The 27,788-nt window shown below is 36.5% G+C and overlaps 1 protein-coding gene across 1 annotated transcript in view; it reads left to right on the top strand.

Moving 5' to 3' along the window:
• Positions 1-1,103: 1,103 nt before the first annotated feature.
• LOC145675939 (uncharacterized) overlaps positions 1,104-27,788 on the top strand; it is a 105,030-nt gene continuing 78,345 nt past the window's right edge. Inside the window, exon 1 of the mRNA XM_081746754.1 lies at positions 1,104-1,583. The gene's annotated coding sequence lies outside the window, so the exon portion shown is untranslated. The remainder of the gene's footprint in view (positions 1,584-27,788) is intronic.

Below are 27,788 nucleotides of genomic sequence, written 5' to 3'. Positions count from 1 at the left end.
ATGCTCTCTCATAGGGAATCCATCCTGGGATCATGTGCATAAAAAATACACGCGCTAGTTACTATACCAACGGGGAGGGTTTCCCTCTTGCTCTTTCAGTTCAATTCAATTCATTCCCTCAAGAGATTCTTAGTGCGGGTACACCTGTTTTATTACTCTCCGTATTTTCTCCTTTTAAGCTCCGTAAAAATTAATACACTAGACTCTCGCTAATCCGGCCCTCAGTAGTCCGGCCTGTCAGTAATCCGGCGCGCATCCAACCAAAAACACATGCACATTGAATTATCGTGAGCATACGCAACAATGCTATTAAATAATGCTATATATACTGTACGTATTCTTTACGTATGCTGTACGTATACTTTATATACCGTATGTCAGGCACTCAATAATCCGGCACTTCCGCTAATCCGGTACCCATATGTGTCAGGAATGGCCGGATTAGCGAGAGTCTAATGTATTACGATTGATCAGTTTTCAGAAATCCTTTTTCCCTAACTACGTATATACATATCCATTGTCTAAAGTGACGCATAAACCACGTGTATAATGAACAATGATGGAAAAATAGATGGAATGAGAATGTGGGAAAAAACGGAATGTGAGAGAAAACTCATGGACATGGTGTTGTCCACCACAAACTTACTTGGACGAGGACCGAACCAGGAAACTCACGCACTAGAGGTAAAAGCTCTACTACTGAGCCACCATGCCCCCTCCTTGTTTATTATCGGTTGAGAGAGGACCGCAATGGTTCAGTGGTAGAGTGTTCACCTCTTATGCCTGGGGTCTTTGGTTCGATCCCAGCTCGCGCTAAGTGAACTTTGTAAGTGGACAAACACCGTGGGTTTTCTCGGGGTTCTCCTGTTTCCTCCCATTTTATTCATTCTACCATTTCAGTCATTTCTCATTATCACCGTCTCTTTTAGCCTAGCCGGCATAACCGTAGGACGTAAAACTTAAAGATTTCATTTCATTTTCCGAAAATGGTTTATTTGTACAACTTCTGGTTCAGCAAACCAGATTCCTAAATTTTGGTCCTCTACACCCTGGCCAAAATTCATTCCGATCCATCAAATAGATTTTTGTCTCCCGGACAGCGAAGACACGGACAGAGTGAACATTCAAATTCCTTAAAAATTAATCATGTTTTCTTGCCTATCATTGCTTAGAAACACCTATAAAAATAACAATAAATATGGATTGTCAATTTTAATTACATCAAAATATATTAAATTAGTCAGCATGGTAATATTTTCTGACATTTTTTTTTCAAGTGTCCGTGTTTAACGGTAGTTTTTAATGAACACATGTTATGTGCTAAGTAACGATTCCAACATTAAAATTTTAGTTTCAAATTGACAGTACAAGAAGTGATAATATTGTGTTTCGTCTGCAATATAAGCTTTTGCAATCACTTACTATGCCTGGAAATCACCTTCTGCAGCCAACTACAGCCACTTGCGCATTCAGCGCTCTTCCCATAGAACTATAATAACGGAAAAAGGGACTTCTGCCAAGTAACACCTGACTTAACCCAAGCCAGTCGTATTCAGAGGTTAACGGGGCAATAAGCTTATCTGGTGAGTGACTTTATTTCACATATCATGTGACTCGTGTTTTGTAACTTGTCTAATTGAGTAAAGCCAATCGTTGAGATTTATTAACTTAATACTTAGTAGTTAAAAATTGCCCTTTATTTTATGTTTATTTTATGCATAATTTAGGATCTATAGGTCTGCATGTCATATTTCAGAAGCTTGTAAATGGCAGGTCAAAGTCTGCCACAATGCTAAAGTTTGAGCCAGATCGATGAGTTCGGTTGAACTCGTAGAACCGGTTCTCATTCTTTTTAAAGTAAGGGGACATGCTGGTTCAATTGTAGATCCAGGCCAGTATCCAAGGGGGGTCGGGTCCCCCTAAATATTCGCTGGCACCACTATTTCACAGTAGGCTTTCAAATGAACTATAATACGGTGATGAACTATAATATGGTTGGATCGGGCCCCCCTTAACTTCAGCCGCCGCCCTCTACATTTTTGGGCTGGCTACAGGCCTGGGTAGATCGCTTACCTCTGGTGCATGGGGTTCCTGGTTCGAACTTCGGCCAAGTAAGTTTGTGGTGGACAACATCGTGTCCATGGGATTTCTCGAGGTACTCCTGTTTCCTCCCTCATTGTCATTCCATCAAATCTTCCGTCATCATTTACGTGCCTTAATCATACGTCTCCCTTAACCTAAAGGGCATAATCACGCGATGTTAAATTGAAAGATTTTTTTCAAGGAAAAATCTAACTAAAGACGAAAATAATTCGACGCTGATGAATAAGTTATAGTGAAACCTATTGAACGGGATTAGATTTTTGGGCTTTCGGCATTTAAGGCTATTTATCCTGTCACTTATACAAGGGATGACGTCCCTCGGCGATCCACGGGCGGATCCAGTGGGGCGATCGCCCCCCAGAAGACGGAACTTTCTTATTTTATATATATATATAAAACAAAACCCAAAGTTTGAAGCCCTTAAAAGTAGCAATATGACAACCCCCGCCCCGCCCCCCCCCCGCAGAAGTCGGTCCTGGATCCGCCCCTCCGGCGATCACTCACTATCCGAGGAAATGGAAAAAAGAAAGGATCGCGGAAGGAAGGAAACGGCCTGGAACCATTATGTTAGGTACTATCCCAGCATTTGCCTGGTGAGAATAAGGTAAACCTAGAAGAAACCTCACTCAGAATGGCTGCCTGAAAAAGCTGATACACCTTTTCGACCGAATATCCCCACCGGAAATCGAAACCGGGACCGCCGCACGAAAATGCAAGAGCGTTAGCGACGCAGAGGCTGGGTGAAACCTGTTGACATGGTCACTTCGGTACATTGGTATTATTATTATTATTATTATTATTATTATTATTATTATTATTATTATTATTATTATTATTATTATTGTAGAAGTCAGCTAAGAGATTGAAATTACTCATAGCTGAAATGTGAATTCAGATTAACCTTTAAAATCCAGTTTAATTACTGTATCTTTCCTAGGAGTTATCAGATTTTCATTAAATATGTCGTGTGTTTTCTTTAGTGGTTTCCAACATAATTTATTGCTTCCATTTAGGCACAAGGGATGGATTAACTCCAGTTTTAAGAACTGAAGTAAAATCTGTAGGCTTACGTACAGCAGACATGTTCTGCAGGATAAAGGTCAATGATTATGAAAGAATCAGTGGAATGAAAATGGGGGAGAAAATGGAAACATTACTGAGAAATCCCACAGACATATTGTTCTCTATGGCTACTCCAAACTCACTCAATGTGGGATTGAGGGGGGCGCGGTGGCTCAGTGGTAGAGCGTTTACCTCCGGTGCTTGCGGTCCCTGGTTCGACCCTAGCTCGCGCCATGTGGACTTTGTGGTGGACAAACACCGTGCTCGTAGGTTATCTCTGGGTTCTTCCGTTTTCCTTCCACTTTCTTCATTCATCTCTAACATCATTGTCTCCTTTAGCCTAACCGGCATAAGCGTGGGACGTAAAACTTAAAGATTTCATTTTCATTTTTCGATGTGGGATTGAACCCGGGATTTCTCTCATCAGAAATGAACGCCTAGCACTGAACTATTGTGCCTTCTAATTTTAAAAACATGTTTTAGGCAACTGCCATTTCAAAAATCAGAGTCTCATGGTGTGTGTGCTTTCTATTGGTTGAAATTGGTGAACGAAAACCAACTCAAGGACAAAAAACTTGCGCCTACACGGTGCACAGGATTATCTGTTATTATTTGATTTAATTTTTAGTTTAGCGTCCTTTTCAACAGCGAGGCTATATGAGACGTAGACCTACAGCCTAACGTTGAATCCGAACCAAGTGAGCTCCTGCCACGAATCGAACCCAGGTCTCCTGCGGTGGGAGACCCGGGTTCGATTCCCGGCGGGAGCTCATGTGGTTCGGATTCCACGTTAATCAGTAGGCCCACGTCTCATATAGCCGCGCTGCTGAACGGGACGTTAAACTTAAAATCAATCAATCAATCAAAACCAAGTCCCCTGTGACTAAGGTGCTTACCCTAACCGTTTAGCCACAAGGGAGATCACAGTTATCAATTGAAAAGACTATAAGTGAGGTTATCATTCGACTCAATATGCATTTGTGGGTATATCGGATTGTCCGTCTGTCTGTCCATTTGTTTTGTTTCAACCAAACTTCCTTTGTTTCCTCTGAGACTCAGAAATATTGTTTGGAATTGAAATCAATGAAGACTTAAGGATTCAAAGGGGAGTAGAAAAGGCATTTAAACCAGAACACCAAGACAAGCAGACCGAAATATTTTTATTTAGGGTGAAGCTAACTTTAGTTCACCCTACTTTCATGGTTTCTTAGTATATAAATACTCATTATTATTATTATTATTATTATTATTATTATTATTATTATTATTATTATTATTATTATTATTATTATTATTAAGACGATTTTCTTTAATAAGCTACGAAGAAACAAAATCATTTGATGATCATAGGTCATTATCGGCAAGTCCCTTGCCGCAACTGAAAATCTGTGGAATGCGTTGAACAATTCGCACAGTTTAATGTATTCATAATACCTAAAAAGTAAAAATTGATTACAAAATTAGTATATACTAGCAGAATGCCCGTTCTTCTCACGAGTAAAATACCTTCAATTCTGAACACAAAGGGCATCAAAATTTTCACCAATCAACTTAGAGACCCCAAAAACTATGAATTCGACACTAATATTGGTCATTTTCGATCATTTTTATATATATTCCTACTCCTCCAGTTGCGGGGCTGAATTTGGATTTAAATGGCATCAGAAGTGTCACTGTACAGTACATCTCAGCGACCACGAAAACTATGGATTCGACGTTAATATCGGTCATTTTCAATCATTGTTATATATATATATATATATATATCTTCCCTCTCCCAAATTGTACCACCAAAGTGAAATGATAAAAAGCATTCCAAGCCCAAGCCTCATCCATGTTGAAAATTTGATCAAGATCGGTCGGGTGATTCAAGAGTTATTGTCACAAATATAGTCATTTTTATTTATACTGGTATATATATATATATATATATATATATATATATATATATATATATATATATATATATATATATATATATATATATATATATATATATACTGGGAGGTGGTTCCTCACACCAAGATAAGGCAAAAAGTATAGACCAATCTACGTGCAGAAATGCTTCCTTTCGGAGATATAGGCTGCCGAAAGCATGAAAAAATGAACTTTAAAGGTCTCTAGGTCCAAAACTATGGGGCCTACCGTAGTCGGGTAAAGACTTAACTTATAAACTAGTGTGTGTCCTATCCAATTATAAGAATTTCAGAATCCTGTGGTGCTTCCGCAACAATTTTTATGGAGGGAGTTTGGCTACAAGCATATAATTTGACATACCCACCAACTACTTCTATAAAAATTGTTGCGGGAGTACCACAGGATTTTGAAACTTCGACATTTGGATAGGGCACATATTAGTTTCTAAGTGAAGTCTTGACCCGACTACAGTAAGTCCCATAGTTTTGGAGCAATGGATCTTTAAAATTCATTTTTTTTTTTTTTTTTCATGTTTTCGGCAGCCTATAACTCCGAAAGGAAGGATTTGTGCACCTACGTTGGTCTATACTTTTTGTCTTATCTTGGTGTCAGGAATCACCTCCCAAACGTTGTCGGTGTTTTGAAACTGAACACTTCCCATTTCTAATAGAAAAGCTGCGCCTTATCACGCAAATTCTGTCTCGCTTCGTCTCGTGTGTAACTCTTTAAGTATTATTATATGTGTATATGAGCACACACTGGCGTCAACACGTGGTCGCTGAAGTTCGTTTGGGCTCCTCAGGATCTGGATATCATTGTTTGGATATCTGACAACGAACTACACATACACACACACCCAGTGGCGTATTTAGGGGGGTGGCTTCTGGGCTTAAGACCCCCGAAATCTTACTTAGTATAGTAAAGTAAATGAAATTTCTTGCAGAATTTTCACATTTCCAGGCAAATCCCCCCCCGAAAGTTAGCAAAGCCCCTCCCGAAACAAAATCGTAAATACGCCACTGCACACACCTAAACTATGGGCGTTATTTGGAGAGGGGAGAAGGGGACAATTTTCTCCTGGGAGTGAGAAATACATGTTTTAATCAGGGGTGCACCGAAGGGGGTCCACTGAGTCCGGACTCCCCTACCACCAAAAAAACTTCTTAGCTCAAATACATTTGCACACTTTCCCAATAAAAGTATACTTGTTTAACAGGGAAATGATTGTTGTAGCATGAAAATTTGATCTTATACTTCAACTGTACTCTTTCTCTTATAAAAAGCAATCTAGTTCTACCATCTTTTTTCCTGAAAATATAGGTAAAAGTATTTTACAATTATCGTCTTTTCGGATGCAGAATAATACCCGTTCAATACTACATAGACGTATTGGCTTGTAGTATTGAACGCCCCACCCCAAACTTGGACCCCTCTCAGTAATAATTTCTGTGTGCACTCTTAGTTTTAATCAATTCTAGAACACTAATAAAAAACATGAATTTCTTGTATGAACTGGATAATCTTGCCCCCCCCCTCAGCAAAATATGAAATGGCACTGTTAACCTGAACGCATTTGCGACGCTGAAGCAGAGTGTATATATATATATATATATATATATATATATATATATATATATATATATATATATATATATATATATATATATATAGGCGTATCAGGATATGATCAAGGGAGGTGCTAAACCATAGTTTGCCGCTTTATCCACTGTAAATTAGGATTGAAGTCCATTTTATCCAGTGTATACCTGAGCGTCAAGGGGGGGGGGTACTACAGCCTCCCTTGGATCCTCGCCTATATATATATATATACTGCCTTTTTGCAGGTCCTGGGGCTAATGAGTTTTTTTTCTTCTTCTTAATTTTCAATTGGTCCTGGAAATATTTCTTCAATGTTTCTCGATTTCAGCTTCCTCCCAATATTTTCTTCTATTTTTCAAATCATCGATCAGTTGTGTTCTTCTTTCTATTCCTCGCTTTCCTTTCATCTTTCTCTCTATGGCGGTATGAAGAAAATTTCTTCGCAATATGTGTCCAATCCAATTGACCTTTCTACGAAAGATGATGGCTAGAAGCGTCCTCTTCTCTCATATCAGTTTTCAAACACATACATTTGTTACTATTTTGTCCATTTTATCTTCAATATCTTCCTCCAACACTACATTTCGAAGCTCTCTAAATATTTCTTCTCTGAATTCCGTAGTGTTCAAGTCTCTGGACTTATAAATACAAGCAAGGCGTACGTATTTCTCTGAAATATCAAGTATGTAGTCTATTGTAATTAGGTTAAAAGTTTTGCAGGTATTCTCGCTGTTTTAATATACCTAAGTATACGCTTATGCAACAAGAGTTCTATATTACATGGAATGTTTTATTTTTAATCTGAAAACTCTTTCTACCATTTAAATTGGCAACATTTGAAAAGTTTGTTGTTCATGATCGTTGGTTTTCAATGGCTATTCGCACGTGGTTATTTACAAGTAACTAAAAGTTTTCTTTTTTTTTTCTTTCTTTTTAATGCATTAAATATTATCTTCTTTCTCTAATGTATTCACAGGAAATGTCTTAAAAGGATGCACAAAAACAACGTATTGTTTATTATTATTATTACTTTGTATTAAACCAAAGTTGTAATTTGTTAATGGCTTCTCAGTGCAAACTCGTGAAAGTAACCGTTATGATTACAATATGCATGTATAACTCTTTTAAACACTTCTCACCTATAATATATATAAATGCATTAAGCAGTATTTTCTAGAAAAGTTTTCTTCTGAAAAATAAAAATAAATTGCAATACTCTTTTTTTAGAAAACATTCTACACAGAAGTACTAAGCTAAGTTAAACAGAAAGTAGTCTGTTGTGTACACGAAGCAAATTCTAGCGTCTGCATACAGTGATGCTAACTCTAGGAAAAAATCCCATATTGTGAGATTTTTTACAATGATTTTTTGATTGATTGATTTTGAGTTTTACGTCCCGTTCAGCAGCGAGGCTATATAAGACGTGGACCTACTGATTAACGTGGAATCCGAACCACATGAAATGATTTTTTGAAATCAGATAAAGGAAATTTTTGTAAAAACGACGAATTTACGAGATTTTTCATATATCTATTCCATTGATGCCAACAAATTGTCTATAGATGAGGAGCAGAGAAACGAGTTTTCAATAAACTTAAAATTAATGCTAATTGTCAAGTTTTGTTTCTATAAAATGCATGTTAATGTTAAAGTGACTTATGTATTGACTTGTGAATCTTTAAAAAAAAAAAAAAAGTGTCAAGGAAGATTGATTGTACTCTGGTATTTTAAAAACGGAAATATTAAAAAAAAAAAAAAAAAACACAGAATTAACGGAAGAAAATTAAACGAGAAACGCCCAACTTCCAAATTGTTCCACTTGAAATGACTGAAAAATGAAGTTTTTCTATTACGTTCAGTACAAGATACGGCACAAAAGTATGATGGAATTACTAAACTCACATCAAAATGTACTTAGTTTTATCAGCATTTTGAATTTTCTTTCCATTAAGGGAAATGCTTGTTCATAAACTGGGGCCGCGGTGCCTCAGTGGTAGAGCGTTCACCTCTGAATGCATGGGGTCCTTGGTTCGACCTCAGTTCGCGCCAAGTGAACTTTGTGATGGACAAACACCGTGTGCATGAGTTTTCTTGGGGTTTTCCCGTTTCCTCCCACTTACTTCATTCTACCATTTCCTTCATTTCTCATAATCACCGTCTCGTTCAGCCTAGCCGGCATAAGCGTGGGACGTAAAACTCAAAGATTTCATTTCATTTCATTTTCGTTCATACACTTGATTAACATAGACGATCGGAATTTTTTATTAATTCACTCAAGTTTTGTATTGATATAATACAATATCAATTTTGTATTGATAGACAGACTGGGTATGAGAGGAAGGCGATTATTGGTATACAAGCTTTTCCCTCATATCTATTCCGATTATCAAAAAGAAATTTAGCACACACATTTCTTATATACTATAGTATTTTTCGAGATACATTTGGATTATCTATTTTTACCCGGGCCTATTTCAGAGAGATCCAAAGTTGACGAGGGGGATTTCTGGAAGGAATTTTCTCGACATTCTCCCAGTTTTTCCTGTTAAACTACGTTATGGGCCGTAATACATAGCACTTCTGGAAACATTTTTTCATGCTGAAGAGAATGGACTATAAACCATGACATTCCAATGAAGTGTTGATACAATAGCTATTTCACTGCGAGTCCACGATTTTCTTTATACTAACAGGGTTAATGGGCCCCAGGGGCTTGTTCCGTCATTTATAGCACCTTTTTTTTTTTTTTGTGTGTGTGTGTGCATGAACAGATCTTTTTTATGTTTATCGAATACACGAGGTTTGATTCGGATGTCTGGATGACAGGTTCATTACAGGAATTTCTGCCTCTTGAGATGGGATTTTATAACGTTTGAGGTTAGAATCACTATCTACATTGTAAAAACGTAAATATTACTACCCGCGTAAAGCTCTACTCTTTAAGAGGGAGAAGGAGTGCGTCACAGCGGCCGGAATATTGGTGTTCAATTTAACATGGGATCTCAACCATTTTTTAGGCAAATCACGGTTTCATTTCGTTCTTTCGCAAAAATGTCTCAGTAGCGCACTAAATATGATGCATCTCATTTTAAAGGTGCAATTTGAACGCTGTGTGTGATACTTTCTTCTTATAAATACAGATAATTATAATCCAAATTCCCATAAGCAAATGATCAAAATCAGACGGAAAAGTCTTCTGTTTTTTTACAGTAAGGAAAAGAGCTAAAAACTCCGGACTTTTTTGAGAATGGAGTACAATCTTTGTATTTGTGCGCTACTGTACTATTTTTTCGCTGTTTCCAAAGACATCCATTTCACAATCGATGAGAAATTATATCCTTCATAATTGAATCTACAGAAATCAGAAATCAGATTTTTTCGTGTTCACGTACTTGGCCGTCTAACTGCTAGATGGCACTATAGTCATTCTTCATCCCCCTTTCCTTCTCAGCGGGAGCCAGTCCTTTTGAAAATCTACTTTTGAACTTCTTAACAGGGGCGGGAGGAAGGAAATCATTGTGAAGAACGGGAACTTCAAACACGAGGAATGGCAAAATTTATGACCTCTTTGGTTGATGGTTTCTGTTTCAACAGTACAGTGTGTTTGTAGATGGTTTCTGTGAGAAGAAGTAATTTGTGTTTGTAGCGATAAAGTCAACCTTTCGACAAAAATTTGTGAAGGAGAAGCCGAACCAAAGTCTTCGTTTATCTATTCCAAGAAAGAAATGAAAACTTCCTGCAAGCTAAGAATATACATGCAAGAGAAAAAATAAGATACATTATTATAATCTTTAGGATAGATTAATTCCCGAAATATTCTTTGTTTACCTGTCAAAAAATCAAGAATAATATGGTATAAAGCTCTTTCATCAGCTTCCATCGTACAACATACTAGACACACACATTTATATACATACATATATATATATATATATATATATATATATATATATATATATATATATATATATATATATATAGTGGCGCATCCAGGATATGATCAAGGGAGGAGGTAAACCATAGTTTGCCTCTTTATCCAGAGTAAACAGGATTGAAGCCCATTTTATCCAGTGTATACCTGAGCGTCAAGGGGGGAGGGCTATAGCCTCTATAGCCACCCTTGGATCCGCGCCTGTATGTGTATACTATTTACAGTGCCGGAGTTACGTGTAAGCGAAACGAGCTATAGCTTAGGGCCCCGCTCTCTTGGGGGCCCCAAAATCTAAAGAAAAATTGGATTTCTAAAATATAAGAAAATTTTAAAAAATAAAGTAAAATTTATATATACGTAGCAACAGTGCTTCCTGCTGTGTAGCCTACGTTCGTGTAATTAATAGGGCTCCTTCTACCAGTCTGCTTCCTAAATTATCTCTAGTTTCTTCATTGCTGTATGTAGGGTGCGTATGTTCATCTGGACACAAAGGACCCCATTACCTTCAACAGCTTGGGGCCCCACTAAACCTAAATCCGACTCTGACTATTTATGCATGTTTGCTCCCTCTTTTTTCGAAGCAGTGCTTCTTTGATATTGCTTCCAATTTCGGCAGGTTTTACCAAGGGGGGAAGAGTCCTTACTCATTCCAGGCATTCAAACTAGGGACTGGACTACTTGCTTTCAACATTCTGTCCCCCATGTTTCCTGGTCTGAATCAATTGTCTAAAGCCCATAAAACATTCAAATTCATATGTAGACTAGCAGCGTTCACCCCGCTTCGCTGCGGTCACCCCGGAACGCAATAAACTTTGTTACTTAGATTATTTTTTACTTTTTCGCTTTCAAGTGATATGACAGCGTTCACCCCGCTTCGCTGCGGTCACCCCGGAACGCAATAAACTTTGTTACTTAGATAAGTTTTACTTTTTCGCTTTCAAGTGATATGATAAAAACCATAGAAGATTGCAGTAAATCTTAACATTATATCGCCTGTCATTTATGTTAACCCGCCCCGCTTCGCTGCGGTCATCCCGGTGCTGGCATATTGTAAAAGTGTCTGTAAAAATAAGCAAATCAATTAAAAAATTTTAAACAGAAGATTCAAGCTATTTTCCGCTGTATATCGCCTGTCATTTATGTTAACCCGCCGAGTGACACGGTCATGCGGGTTGCATATAAATACGTTTATTTTTACCTATGATGAACTAACAAAGGATTTGTGGACACCTGAATGGTCAATTATCTCAAGACACTGGTAATTAAAAATTAAAGTGATATGATAAAAACCATCTAGGGTCCAAATCCTAATAACCCCCCAAAAATGAAAGAAATTGGTTCAGCCGTATTAGCGTGATGAGCGGACAAAGAATTGTACGTTCTCTTTTATATATATAGATGTTGCTCATCAGTGTCGACACCTAAATATTTCTCAATCAACGGTAGGGGTGTTTGGTATCCTCAATCTGTCTCCCTCTTATTAGCGGAGCGGTAGTAATATTCGGTAGTAATTCTTTAAAAAAAAATGTTTTTTAATGTATGTAGTAACGCATAGGAAACTAAATTTTAATATACCCTAGTAGTATAGAAACGTACCATACGGTACCTTACCAAAATAAACACCCTATGCCAAGGACGCAAACATTAACAATAATAAAAAAAGATAATAATAAACATTTTAAAGATATTCTTTCATTAATCAAGTCGCACTTAAAAGTTAAAAAAAAAAATGTTTATGCGTGACTAAAAAAAAGGGATGCGCTCTCATATAGGCTTACAGTTACTTTATAAATTCTTAAAATGACGCACTCCATTCTTTTTATTTAGTCTTACACTAGCAGCGTTCACCCCGCTTCGCTGCGGTCACCCCGGAACGCAATAAACTTTGTTACTTAGATAATTTTTACTTTTTCGCTTTCAAGTGATATGATAAAAACCATAGAAGATTGCAGTAAATCTTAACATTATATCGCCTGTCATTTATGCTAACCCGCCCCGCTTCGCTGCGGTCATCCCGGTGCTGGCATATTGTAAAAGTGTCTGTAAAAATAAGCAAATCAATTAAAAAATTTTAAACAGAAGATTCAAGCTATTTTCCGCTGTATATCGCCTGTCATTTATGTTAACCCGCCGAGTGACACGGTCATGCGGGTTGCATATAAATACGTTTATTTTTACCTATGATGAACTAATAACAAAGGATTTGTACGTTATGGACACTTGAATGGTCAATTATCTCAAGACACTGGTAATTAAAAATTAAAGTGATATGATAAAAACCATCTAGGGTCCAAATCCTAATAACCCCCCAAAAATGAAAGAAATTGGTTCAGCCGTATTAGCGTGATGAGCGGACAAAGGATTTTGTACGTTCTCTTTTATATATATAGATTAGACTAGCAGCGTTCACCCCGCTTCGCTGCGGTCACCCCGGAACGCAATAAACTTTGTTACTTAGATAATTTTTACTTTTTCGCTTTCAAGTGATATGATAAAAACCATAGAAGATTGCAGTAAATCTTAACATTATATCGCCTGTCATTTATGTTAACCCGCCCCGCTTCGCTGCGGTCATCCCGGTGCTGGCATATTGTAAAAGTGTCTGTAAAAATAAGCAAATCAATTAAAAAATTTTAAACAGAAGATTCAAGCTATTTTCCGCTGTATATCGCCTGTCATTTATGTTAACCCGCCGAGTGACACGGTCATGCGGGTTGCATATAAATACGTTTATTTTTACATATGATGAACTAATAACAAAGGATTTGTACGTTATGGACACCTGAATGGTCAATTATCTCAAGACACTGGTAATTAAAAATTAAAGTGATATGATAAAAACCATCTAGGGTCCAAATCCTAATAACCCCCCAAAAATGAAAGAAATTGGTTCAGCCGTATTAGCGTGATGAGCGGACAAAAAATTGTACGTTCTCTTTTATATATATAGATAAACAAAATTATTTTTAACTTTTTAGTGGGAATTTATTAACAAAAGAATGTCTTTAAAAGATGTCTTATTTTTTTTAATTCGTTGGACACCTTTTCCAAATCCTAAAGTGATATGCAACCAGGGATACCAGGGCTGGTTAAAGGCTAGTATTTATTTTAGGATAAGGAAGTTGAAAATAAAAACATATTAAAATTTGCTCTTAAAATAAATAGATATATTGCAAAGTATGAAAGTAAGAATGGAATATTGTATTGTCACCGGACTTACATCGCTCTGCAACAGTTCTTAGTTCTATGACGTCAGGAAATAAGTTCAATTTATACGAACACTTATTTAATGTTTGAAACAAACACCTGTTACATCCTTGTACACTCATGTCCAAAATGATTGTCGCATTTCTATAACTGTCTTCTTGTAAAAATATCATGTAATAATGATTTTGCAGGAGACTTTTAATACTGATACTATGTGTACAATCGGGAAATATATGTGGTAAATTTCATAGGAAAATACAGTAATTATAAATACGAAGATTAGAATGAGTAAAAATAAAATGTTGCTAAATGGACACGAAAGTTTTGTTTTCGTTTTATTGTTCTTATTTACTGCTCTTTTGACATGAAATTTGCCACATACATGTCTTTGCCGATTGTACGCATACTAACATTATAAGAAATACCGGGTGAATTCGTTATCAAATTATATTCCTACAATAACATATTTATAGACATGCGACAATAATTTTGGACATGAGTGACACATCTTTTAATTCTATTGTTAATGAAGTGGTCTATTTCCCCCAATAAAATCCAACATCAAGCAGGGAATGTGTTCCCTCCTGTCCTTCTAAGCCGGCCCCCAAGGCTGAATGTAACATTGCGGCTTTTTCCTGTTATAATAGGAAAAACTCAGGATGGTCAGCAACTGGTATCGAACCCAGGACCATTCGAATGTGAAGGCGAGAGAGAGGGTAAATCTGGTGGTCATATTTTGAAAAGAAAATAAGGAAATGGATTCCACTAAAAAAATGATTCACATTGTCAATACATTTCAAATCTTTGTCTAGGTTTTCTGCCTTTCAATTCCAAGTTTTTTTTTTTTTTTTTAAACCACGAAGGCTCTAAATAAATTAGAATATCGACTCTCCCGTGTTTTTTTTTTTTTTTTTTTAATATTGGCATGGTTCTTCATTTTATATCAGATTCTTCCCGCACTATTCTGTTATTTACCATAGGTAGAATCCTTTGAGAAAGAGACAGGCGACAAGTGCTTTAGTTCTCTATGGTATGTTTGTGACCGTTGTAGATATTTGAGTGGCTCTCTGACAGGGAGCTGACGGCTGATATCATGTTGGTCCCTCTTATTTATTTGTTTCTTTAGTTCTGTTTCTCTTTTAGCCAAAAGAAAAGAATTTCACTCTTCTGTCCCATTTACAGCCGTAACCATCCCCCTCCTACGCTGTCCAACTTTGACCACATGCAGGGGAAAACGAAGGAAAAGGACGCGTGCATTTGCTTTGGCGGCATTTCAGCGACAACCCCATCTGTTGCCAAAATAAGGAAACACTTTGCACTGCGATATCTTGGATTTGTCAAGGTCACTTGACTCCCGCCGGCTCTTTCCTTCATATATACGTATCTAACTCTCTCTCGTACGTCTGTTCATCTGGCCGAGAAAAAAAAAATCAAGAATTACTTGATGAACCACCACCAAATTTGATCAGGGTGTTGAGGGCAGCGTTCGTAGGTAAATTTAATAAAAGGGGAAACTGGGATTTTTTTTCGATAAAAGGTGAAAATTCAGGGAAGTTTTCGCGCAGACTAATTGACCAATATAAATGCTTAAATTTTTCTTTGTTCTTCAGAAATAAACAATATCAATAATGTGTGTTTGTGCTCAAAGTAGCATAATTTGTACCCAGTCTTGGCTGGGTGTATTTGTGTGTATTTTGTTGCCAAAAAAAAAAGAAGCAAAAAGTTTTAAAAAAATAGAACCATAAAGCAAATGACAAAAGAAATACGGTTGGCACTTCCTTTAATATAGCTAAATTGATCTTACTATGTAACTTCTGTCATAGGTGTTGGACACTCAACAAACTAGATGCGAGTACAATTCGATAAGAAAAGGGAAAATTGTGTGTCAGTCGAAGGAAATTTTCTTAAGAAAACCTACCAACACTGGTAGAGGGTCAGTAAAGTTAGGAATAGATTCCGTTGATCGAGGCGATATTCAAACCGGAAGTGATAGAAACCTACTATCACTTCCGATTTAAATATTAATTCAGAAAATATCACTCCATACAAGCCAAATTCCTTCACGTGGTATACATGACACTGTTACTTGTTACATAGAAAGTCGTATTCTGATTTAGCATTGTACTCCCTAATAATACACTTCTTGTCTCTTAATAGAAGAGCGAGGAGCTGAAATAACATATATTCTGCCCAATTTTGCTGTTAGTTACCCTTGAGGCGAAGTACACTTTTAAGTAAGCTCATATTCGTTGTTTTCTCGTCAATTGTTTGGATTTATACAGGAACTGACCAACCCATAACCACTAGAACATAAAGATAATTTGCGACGCTGAGGCAGAGTGTATATATATATATATATATATATATATATATATATATATATATATATATATATATATATATATATATATATATATATATATATATATAGGCGTATCAGGATATGATCAAGGGAGGTGCTAAACCATAGTTTGCCGCTTTATCCACTGTAAATTAGGATTGAAGTCCATTTTATCCAGTGTATACCTGAGCGTCAAGGGGGGGGGGGTACTACAGCCTCCCTTGGATCCTCGCCTATATATATATATACTGCCTTTTTGCAGGTCCTGGGGCTAATGAGTTTTTTTTCTTCTTCTTAATTTTCAATTGGTCCTGGAAATATTTCTTCAATGTTTCTCGATTTCAGCTTCCTCCCAATATTTTCTTCTATTTTTCAAATCATCGATCAGTTGTGTTCTTCTTTCTATTCCTCGCTTTCCTTTCATCTTTCTCTCTATGGCGGTATGAAGAAAATTTCTTCGCAATATGTGTCCAATCCAATTGACCTTTCTACGAAAGATGATGGCTAGAAGCGTCCTCTTCTCTCATATCAGTTTTCAAACACATACATTTGTTACTATTTCTGTCCATTTTATCTTCAATATCTTCCTCCAACACTACATTTCGAAGCTCTCTAAATATTTCTTCTCTGAATTCCGTAGTGTTCAAGTCTCTGGACTTATAAATACAAGCAAGGCGTACGTATTTCTCTGAAATATCAAGTATGTAGTCTATTGTAATTAGGTTAAAAGTTTTGCAGGTATTCTCGCTGTTTTAATATACCTAAGTATACGCTTATGCAACAAGAGTTCTATATTACATGGAATGTTTTATTTTTAATCTGAAAACTCTTTCTACCATTTAAATTGGCAACATTTGAAAAGTTTGTTGTTCATGATCGTTGGTTTTCAATGGCTATTCGCACGTGGTTATTTACAAGTAACTAAAAGTTTTCTTTTTTTTTTCTTTCTTTTTAATGCATTAAATATTATCTTCTTTCTCTAATGTATTCACAGGAAATGTCTTAAAAGGATGCACAAAAACAACGTATTGTTTATTATTATTATTACTTTGTATTAAACCAAAGTTGTAATTTGTTAATGGCTTCTCAGTGCAAACTCGTGAAAGTAACCGTTATGATTACAATATGCATGTATAACTCTTTTAAACACTTCTCACCTATAATATATATAAATTCATTACGCAGTATTTTCTAGAAAAGTTTTCTTCTGAAAAATAAAAATAAATTACAATACTTTTTTTTTTTTTTTTTTTTTTTTTTTTTTTTTTTTTTTTAGAAAACATTTTACACAGAAGTACTAAGCTAAGTTAAACGAAAAGTAGTCGGTTGTGTACACCGAAGCAAATTCTAGCGTCTGCATACAGTGATGCTAACCCATATAAAAAAAATATTCCATATTGTCGGATTTTTTACAATGTTTTTTTTTTTTAATCAGATAAAGGAAATTTTTGTAAAAACTGGCAGGATTTACGGGATTTTTCATATATCTTTTCCATTGACGCCAAAAAATTCTTTATGGACGAGGGGCAGAAAAACGGGTCTTCAATAAACTTATAATTAATGCTAATTGTTAAATTTGGTTATTATAAAATGCATCGTTGTAATTATGTGATTTACTCACAGACTTATGAATCTAAAAAATTCAAGGAAGATTGATTGTACTCTGGTATTTTAAAAACAGAGAAATGAAAGAAAAAAACAGAATTAACGGAAGAAATTTAACAAGAATGCCCAACTTCCAAATCGTTCAATTTGAAATGACTGAAAAATGAAGTTGTTCTATTACGTTCAGTAGAAGATATGGCACAAAAGTGTGATGGAATTACTAAACTCACATCAAAATGTACTTAGTTTTATCAGCATTTTGAATTTTCTTTCAATTAAGGGAAATGTTTGTTCATAAACTGGAGCCGCGGTGCCTCAGTGATAGAGTGTTCACCTCTGAATGCATGGGGTCCTTGGTTCGACCTGAGTTCGCGCCAAGTGAACTTTGTGGTGGACAAACACCATGTCCGTGAGTTTTCTTGGGGTTTTCCCGTTTCCTCCCACTTTCTTCATTCCAGTTTCACTCAAGTTTTGTATTGATATCATACAATATCAAGTTTTGTATTGATAGACAGACTGGGTATGAGAGGGAGGCGATTATTGGTATACAAGCTTTTCCCTCACATCTATTCCGATTATTATCAAAAAGAAATTTAGCACACACATTTTTTATATACTATAGTATTTTTCGAGGTACATTTGGGTTATCTGTTTCTACCCGGGGCTACTCCAGAGAGGTCCAAAGTTGATGAGAGGGATTTTTGGAAGGAATTTTCTCGACATTCTCCCAGTTTTCCCTGTTCAACTACGTTATGGGCCGCAATACACAGCACCTCTGGAAAGATTTTTTCATGCTGAAGAGAATGGACTATAAACCATGACTTTGCAATGAACAGTGTTGATGCAATAGCTATTTCATTGCGAGTGTACGATTTTCTTTATACTAACAAGGTTAATGGGCTCCAGGTACTTACTCCGCCATCCATGGCACCTAATTTTTTGTGCATGAACACATCTTTTTTATGTTTATCAAATGGACTAGGTTTGATTCACATGTCCGGATGACAGATTCATGTCTGTTCCTGGTAAGTTTAGAAAATGTTGTTAGTATAGCGTGGGATATTCAAGCGTAAAACAGGAATTTCTGCCTCTCGAGATGGGATTTTATAACGTTTGAGGTTAGAATCACTGTCTACATTGTAAAAACGTAAATATTACTACCCGCGTAAAGATCTACTCTTTAAGGAGTTTAATTTATCACAACTCCTTTATATATACGTATTTAACTCTCTCCGTACGTCTGTTCATCTGGCCGAGAGAAAAAAATAAAGAATTACTTGATGAACCACCACCAAATTTGATCAGGGTGTTGAGGGCAGTGTTCGTAGGTAAATTTAATAAAAGGGAAAACGGGGATTTTTTTCGATAAAAGGTGAAAATTCAGGGGTTTTTGCGCAGACTAATTGACCAATATAAATGCTTAAATTTTTCTTTGTTCTTCAGAAATAAACAATATCAATAATGTGTGTTCGTGCTAGAGACCTGCACGAGCCGAATTTTTCGGCCCGAGCCCAATCCAATCCGAATGTACGTAGGCCCGGCCCAGCCCGGGCCCGAAACGTTTTGGGGATTTTCGGCCCGAGCCCGGCCCAGCCCGATAAGTTTTTTAAAATTCTTGGCCCAAGCCCGGCCCGGGCCCGATAAATTTTCGAAGTTTCATTTTGTAACATTTTTCACGGGCACACTTCTTCAACGTTTGCCTTTATTCTAATTATCGTTTAACGAATGTCAATAATTATTAAAGAATTGCAATTAATTGGCCCCAGCCCGGCACGACCTGAAGAGAAATCAGCGTCGGCCCGCCCAAGCCCGGCCCGGCCCAAAGAAATAATAGAGTCGGCCCGCCCAAGCGGCCCGGCCCAAAGAAATAATAGAGTCGGCCCGCCCAAGCCCGGCCCGGCCCAAAGAAATAATAGAGTCGGCCCGCCCAAGCCCGGCCCGTGCAGGTCTCTAGTTTGTGCTCAAAGTAGCATAATTTGTACCCAGTCTTGGCTGGGTGTATTTGTGTGTATTTTGTTGCTAAAAAAAAGAAGCAAAAAGTTAAAAAAAAAAAATAGAACCATAAAGCAAATGACAAAAGAAATACGGTTGGCACTTCCTTTAATATAGCTAAATTAATCTTACTATGTAACTTCTGTCATAGGTGTTGGACACTCAACAAACTAGATGCGAGTACAATTCGATAAGAAAAGGGAAAATTGTGTGTCAGTCGAAGGAAATTTTCTTAAGAAAACCTACCAACACTGGTAGAGGGTCAGTAAAGTTAGGAATAGATTCCGTTGATCGAGGCGATATTCAAACCGGAAGTGATAGAAACCTACTATCACTTCCGATTTAAATATTAATTCAGAAAATATCACTCCATACAAGCCAAATTCCTTCACGTGGTATACATGACACTGTTACTTGTTACATAGAAAGTCGTATTCTGATTTAGCATTGAACTCCCTAATAATACACTTCTTGTCTCCTAATATAAGAGCGAGGAGCTGAAATAACATATATTCTGCCCAATTTTGCTGTTAGTTACCCTTGAGGCGAAGTACACTTTTAAGTAAGCTCATATTCGTTGTTTTCTCGTCAATTGTTTGGATTTATACAGGAACTGACCAACCCATAACCACTAGAACATAAAGATAATATTACATTGGATGGTAAAATATCGATTTCTCGTTAGCGTGACCAAACAACCTTAATTCATTTCTGAAATTAAAGATGGAATGGAAATCCAACCCAGCAAGTAATATTTGATTTCCATAATATTAATCACTGTTGAACTTCGCAAATGTTAATGACTGGATGGATTTAAGCAAAACAGCGTAATGTTCAGTTAGTTTTCCTTTTTTGCTTAAATTCATCCAGTCATGGTTAAAACGTGCATTGCTAACTGTTAAAATGAATGCTAATTCAGAAAGCTCTTCCTCCTTAAGTCTTAGCCATGGTTTGAACATATTTCTATTAAGGATCTTTACTACGCATCCTGCCCGTTATTTAGATTTTCAAACTGTGATATTCGTTAGTGTCGGGTCATATAGAACAGTTATATGACGAACGACGTCTATCTGTTCGTCTGTCGGTAGGCATCAGAGCAGATATCGAGAAGGGGATTTTTTGTAATATATTCAGCTTCCCAAGAATAGATTCAGTCTCCTCCGTTAAGCCTCTATTCAAACCGGAAGTGGTAGAAATCAACAATTTCCGGTTTTAATACTGGTACGTAAGTGAAAGCTAAATGAGGTTTTTTTGTAACCGATTTTCAATCGTCCGAGTCATTTTCGATTTCGACGTTTATCGCCATAAAACGAAAACGGTACATCTCAAGCCAACGTACCATGACTATCCTCTATCAAAATCGGTAGTTGTCCAAATTTAATATTACTTCCATTTTCCACACAGAAAGAGAGGTTAAGAGATATCGAATTGCAGTTTCCTGCAATCGATGGATTGTACCAAAAATAGGCTTCCTCTTCTTTATTAACCCTCTATTTAAACTAGAAGTAGTTCAAATTAATCATTTCCGGTTTCAACATTTATGAACAAAAGTGCATTCAGGGTGTCAAGGGAACATATCATCACAATCCGCAAACACTCTACCAAAACAGAAAACGGTTGAAATTTACTAGTATACTTCAGGTTTCCATACTAATTCCCCTAGAGCAAAAAACGGTAAGAGATATCGAGATGCATTTTTTTTTAATCAATTCAGCTTCCCAAGAGCAGGTTCAATCTGCTTCCTTAACCTTCTATTGAATCTGGTAGTGGTTCAAATTAACAATCTCCGGTTTCAACATCTATTGCTGTAGAACAAAAAACACTGAGGCATAGCGAGTAATGGCTTTCGGATGTTGAACCAGAGTCCGATGAATAGATTCTGTCTTTGATTTTATTAATCTATTGCAACCAGAGCTACTACAGATGTATTACTTCAAGTTTGAGTATTGAGTTACCATAGTTTGGAGTTCTATTGTAGTTTTTTACTGTGAAACGAAACTCACTTGTTTGTATGTGAGATTTATTTTCCTGTTGTTCTGGGCAGTAAGCTTGTCTATAATTTTTTTGAAGTCTATTATATTGTTTACCAAGTGGACTCAGATGATTTTGCATTATAGCATTGCTTTTTCTTTCATACTCTTTAATATCATCATCGCCATTATCATAGGTATCCTGCCACTATTAGCAGGTCACTTGACGCAACTGAGAAGCTTCCATGTTCCACGATCTTCCGCTAATGTTTTAGTCTTCACGTAAAATTTTTCTGCTTTGATATGATCTATTAATTGCTGCCCTCTTCGCCCCCTCCCTCTCTTTTCTGTCACCATACCCTCTAGCACGTCCCTCATGATACAGTTCCTTCTTAGCTAACGACGCAACTAGTTTCTTTTCCTGTTCTTAATGATATCTAAAAATGTTCTTCTTTCCCCACTATTTATCGCACTCTCTCGTTCGTTTTCTGTTCTACCCAACTGATTCTTTCCATTCCTCTCCATACCCATTTCAAAAGCTTTCAGTCGTTTTTCATCATTATTGCATAATGTTCATGATTCTGTCCCGTACAGCACAATAATCCACACGAAGCATTTTATGAGGTTTTCTCAACTACTGAAGGTCTCACAAAACAGATCTTTCCTCCTCCTAAAGGCTGCTTTCACCATTCTTATCCTTGCTTTTATTTCTCGTTCACACTTCGTATCATCACTAATAACACTATCTAGGTATGAAAACTAGTTACTTGTTCTATTTTCTTCCCTAGCACTTCTATATTTGACATCGACCGCTTCGTTCTAATCACTATGGTGTTTGTCTTTCTAGCATTTATTTTCATCCCATATTCTTCACATACTTTTTCTCAAGTTTTCTAATATAATATTTCAATTTCTGAAGTGAATATCGGAATAATTACTATGATTTTGAAGAACTTTTTTGTACTCCAGTAGATTCCTAAAACCCCAATATCTTTCTACGGATTCCAGTGGAGGATCTAGAAGTAAAATCTTGCGGAATAGCCAGAACCCAGACTCATGAGTTCTTAAATTTTTCATGGGTCTTGCAGAAATTTCCAACTCAACTCTCTCCGGATGGATATTATGGCTAGGTTGGACGTTGACATTGTGGACCTATTACATAAGAGACAAACTGCAACTGAAAATAATCTAATGTTTCAAACATTTTTCAATAAAGAATAAAAGGCAACGCTTACTATAAACTTTTGAATGTATATATACTTATATAATAGTTTCAATTAATTTTGTAACTAAAAAAAAACTTGGAGAAGCCTATGTCCGCAGCCCCTGGCTAGATCCCCCGCTGACGAATTCACTGTGAATTTCACAACGGTATACTAATGGCAGCTATATTATTCTCAAAGCATCTGTTTTCTCTCATATTTGCCACATACACTCGTTTTTAAATTTTCACTGCGATATTCTACGGTTCTCTTCTAGGCTCATCCCTGATTTTTTTTAAAAAATAATTAATTATCTAAAGAGAATGAAGAATACCAAAAATATTGAAAGCAATCCAGGTAGCATCCACAAAACGCTGTTAAATCAACTAATACCATTTTCCAAACCTCTTATAGACCAGAAATTTGTGCGCAGTTTGTGACGTCATAATCGTTGTGCTCTCGAATGTATACATTAGACGAAAGGTCTTCAAAATAATTATTAGTTAATACTATAGCGTTTTCTAGATATTACTTTCTATATACTTTCGTGTTACACCACAAATCACTTCCATGAGAAGCGGCTGGGTGAGTTTTTTCGAGTTAGAGGGTTGGATTAAACTCGATTTATGCGTTCTCTGTTGATACTTTATAAACGAACCGTGCTTCACTAATAATTCTAATACATGACATGAGTTACTTCTTATGGAAAAATCTACAAGGAATTATTTAATTTTTTGGAGGGTGTGTTTTGTTTGGGCAAAGGTTCTTTTTTCAAAACGCCGTACAATTTTGTTCGTATTTCACGGAAATGTCATTAATAACTGCAGCACGGAATGATTTAGTTTAAGGAATTCGAATGAGTAACTTTAGTGAGATGGCCGGTCTCAGATTCGATTCCCGGTGGGCACATTCGGTCGAAAAAGTCGAAAAGTTTTTTTTTCAGCTCATCCATCATGAATGAAGTTTTTCCTGTTATTTTCTCATTCAGACCAGGCAAATGCTGGGATGGCACCTAGCATAATGGTCCCAGGCCACTTCCTTCCTTCTCCATTCTTTTCTTCCTCCCTAATTCCCCAAGTAGTACGATCGTCGAGGGACATTATTCCTCATATTAGACGGTCTAACATGAGCTTAGTTTCCAAAACCCTAAAAATCTAATTCATAATCCTAATCCGTACTTTTTATTATTTTGTTAGAATTTCACTTTCCATTGCTTTTAAAGTAGAAATTACTGTGTGTTTTACGTACTTCTTACGCGAATCCTATACGAAAGGTTTTTGAATCTAGGTTTATTAGATGCATAATACACACATTTCTTCCTTCTAGATCATCGTTGTTACCTATGATTGGTTGCTTTCTTCAACCAATTATTCCGATTTTGTTAGGTGCTTGTTAATGTTTTTCGGAGGCAAAGACAGATGGTAACAAGTAATCCCTTACTAGTACACTGAACACAAAAGTATCTCCCTCCTAAGTGCTCTAATTCCATTCCTTCTCCAATTCTCCTTATTCCAACACCTTTTTTCTTTCTAGAGAAGATCTTGCTTGTCACACTGAGTATGCACTGAAAATTAAATTGAAACAGAAACACTTGTAAAAGTTTCAGCCTGCCCGGGATTCGAACCGGGGTCTACCGAATAGAAGTTCAATTTGCTAAACACTCACTTATCAAGCCACTTCATCTTCCACCCGAACTAATACCTAGTTAAAAACGTTTCATGGAAATATATAAACAAGATACTAATGTTTGTGTGAGTGTCTTAATGACTTACTCGAGATTTCCTTGTTTAACTCAAAAACGAGTTATATAGATGTTCCTCAATGAGGAAAACACCACGAAACGTTCTTCAAGTTGAGGCTACGTCATGAATTTCAAGGATGGTCCCGATTTACATTACATTCATCTTTACCATAACTTCTAATTTCCAAAGAAGAAAAGACGACAGAAATTATTTTCACATTCTTTGAATTCTATCAACACGTGTAAAATAGACAGTTCTATGTTTATGTTCCATAACTATTAGTTTATTTTCTTATATTCATATGAGGAATTTGTGGCAAATTGAGCCGGTGGCACTAGCCAAGTGATCTCGGGCGTTCGGCTTCTGATCATGAGGCGCAATCCACTAGGGGTTCGAATTCCTCTGAAGAGCAAGGTCGGAATTTTAACTGTCCTCAATATTTATGTGTTCGTGTAACTGTAGTGTTTGGAGTACGTCGAAAGAACATGACGTGCCAGTGGTAGGAAACTCCTATTGCAGCTACCCAGGTTCAAATCCCGTTGTGGCAGTTATTGATTTTTCTGTATGGGAATGTAATGTTTATGTAATTGGTATTGTAATTGTTATTCCTTTATTATTATTATTATTATTATTATTATTATTATTATTATTATTATTATTATTATTATTACCAAATAAGGAAAGAAAAAGTAACATAGTCGAAGGTATTCATAGGAACAGAAAAGATATACAGTATGTCAGATGTTTCTTAGGTTTACACACGAACGCAATAATATTATTACGTTTATGGATTTACAAATTGAATTATCATTTTATGACAAGAAATGGAATATAAATATTTGTTAGCTGATAAGTGATTCATTTTGTTTCGCCCTTCTAGGTAGAAAGGTGAGGTGCCATCTTAAATAGGATCATTCTCATGACTAGAGTTGTAAGTTCGATCACTATTTGCAATTTGTGCACAGCTAAGAACAATTCTTTGGAACTCATTTTTGGCCCATACTACAGCAGTAAGGACGTGTTTAGCCCTTGTGTATTCATTAATTCTTGTCCAAACACATTACGTTCCCAGATAGTTACGAATGAAGTTGATACGGATGACGTAATTTTGTGTTGACATTTCACCTGTGAAGGAAGTCATCTCAATTCTTAGACACAGAGAAATTGAATATTTTTCATGTTAGTATACATCAGAAGCATCAATATTGCAAATTATAAAAATTTCCTTAATTGCCCCAGCCGGAATCGAACCCGCCACCCCACCATTATGAAACTAACTCTTAAGGCACTACTCTAAGACATCACTGTTCTGGGAGAAGGGAAGAAATTGGATGTGCAGTGAATTGAGTAATTACACACTTTTTTACGATTCCAGTGTAATAATGCTGAAACTTTGATTTCAGTCGTGATTTAATAGTAAAGTATTATGCAGAAAGAATAGTCCAGAGAAGTCAACTTTAAAGTGACAACTCATGTGTACGGTGGCGCTGCCGTATGCTCTCTCTTTGAGCCCTGATTATTCACGGCACGGCATTGGACAGATACTAATATTGATTGGAATCTGGTGTTTCAGGACACTGGATTATTTTTTTCAAGTTAACTAACTTAACGAACCTCACTACCTTGTTTTTTTTTTTACGCGTTTTACTCGATTTTACAGTTTTCCCCAGTAACTCTTTAAGAACACGGGCAAAAACACATAAATATTGAGACAGTAAAAATCACAAACGCTATTCGCGCGTTCTTCCCTTGCCTGAAGTAAAACAATAAAACATGGTGAAAATGCAATTTTTGGTCTTTCATGTTCTTGTGTTGTAAAATCCAGCGTTGGAGTGGGTCATTGGGTCAAATGGATCCAGTTTACTGAGTGGGTCAATGGGTTGTGGGTCAACAGCACCAACAGCGTTTATCACCCACCGTGACACATTGCGACCACCACCATCACCCACTCTGACCCACCGACCCACTCTGCTCACTGCATTGTAGACAGCATCTTCTGAACAGCATATTTTTCACTCTTGACCCTAGCCATACAAACTAAAAACACGTTTCTGATTGGTTGCAGCTTGCGATTGTCCAAAGCTTCTGGTGTATGTAGTGGGTATTATAGTAGTAATACAAGAAAATTGTCACTTTGTTGGATTTGAAGAAGAAAATTGAAGAAGCAGTTGAGGTTACATTTATATCACAGCAGTCAAGGCGGAACAAAACGAGCCCTTCGCGGCTTCAAAACCCGTTCCTACTACTACTACTAGTCTTTCTACTACTACCACTACTTATACGTGGATTCGTATAGCAAAACTGCACACGTAATGTAATCACTTTTTTATTATTATCATCTTATTCTAATGAAAACAGAATTTTGAAAATTTAAAAAAATATAAAAATAAAAAACTTACCCTGGCTCGGATTTGAACCCACACTAAAAGCAATTATAGTTTCTACCTCATTGTGCTAGTACGCTGGGCCACGAAGACTGCCCGTAACAGACACTTGATTTTTGCTATATTTATTCTACGTAGCGAGAAATGGATAACTCCAACTAACCAGAACAGCTTATTTAACTCCTATGAGTACAGTCGAGCATAATATAAAAATAGGCTTCTTAGCACTGCTCTATTTGTGTACGTTTTACTATCAAGTCCTCCATTTCCCTTTTTCATTTATTTCTGTTTACTTATCTGAGATGAGTATCTCTAAGTGAAAAAAAGAACTTGAGGTATTTTTGGATGTTGATATTGGTAATTGTAATAGTAGTAATAGGACGTATACAACTACTTGTGTTTCGGGATAGCCTGCGAGTTTTAGAGGAGCTAACTATTGGGAAAAATACATTTTTGAATCACTGTAATATATAAATTATTATATAAAAAGTGAATGTAACTAAGTGTGCCTAACGATGACGGCCAACTTGCAGGCAAAAAAAAAATAGCTTTTAGTATATAGTTACGCTTTAATCCAAACTGGGGTGTTATCATATTACTTTCATTATAATAATATCCTAAGAGATAGTGGGGGTCCGAATATTTGAGAAAAAATTGAGTATTTCACAAGCCGTTAAACTGACGGAGCTGAAATTCAGTATATTAGCTCTTTATTGAAAATGAACAGAACGTC

This window comes from Thermobia domestica, chromosome 18, assembly GCF_964235325.1.
Source record: "Thermobia domestica chromosome 18, izTheDome1.hap1.1, whole genome shotgun sequence".
NCBI lineage: Eukaryota > Metazoa > Arthropoda > Insecta > Zygentoma > Lepismatidae > Thermobia > Thermobia domestica.
The sequence above is the reverse complement of the archived record's forward strand: the minus strand, read 5'-3'. Positions and strand labels throughout refer to the sequence as shown.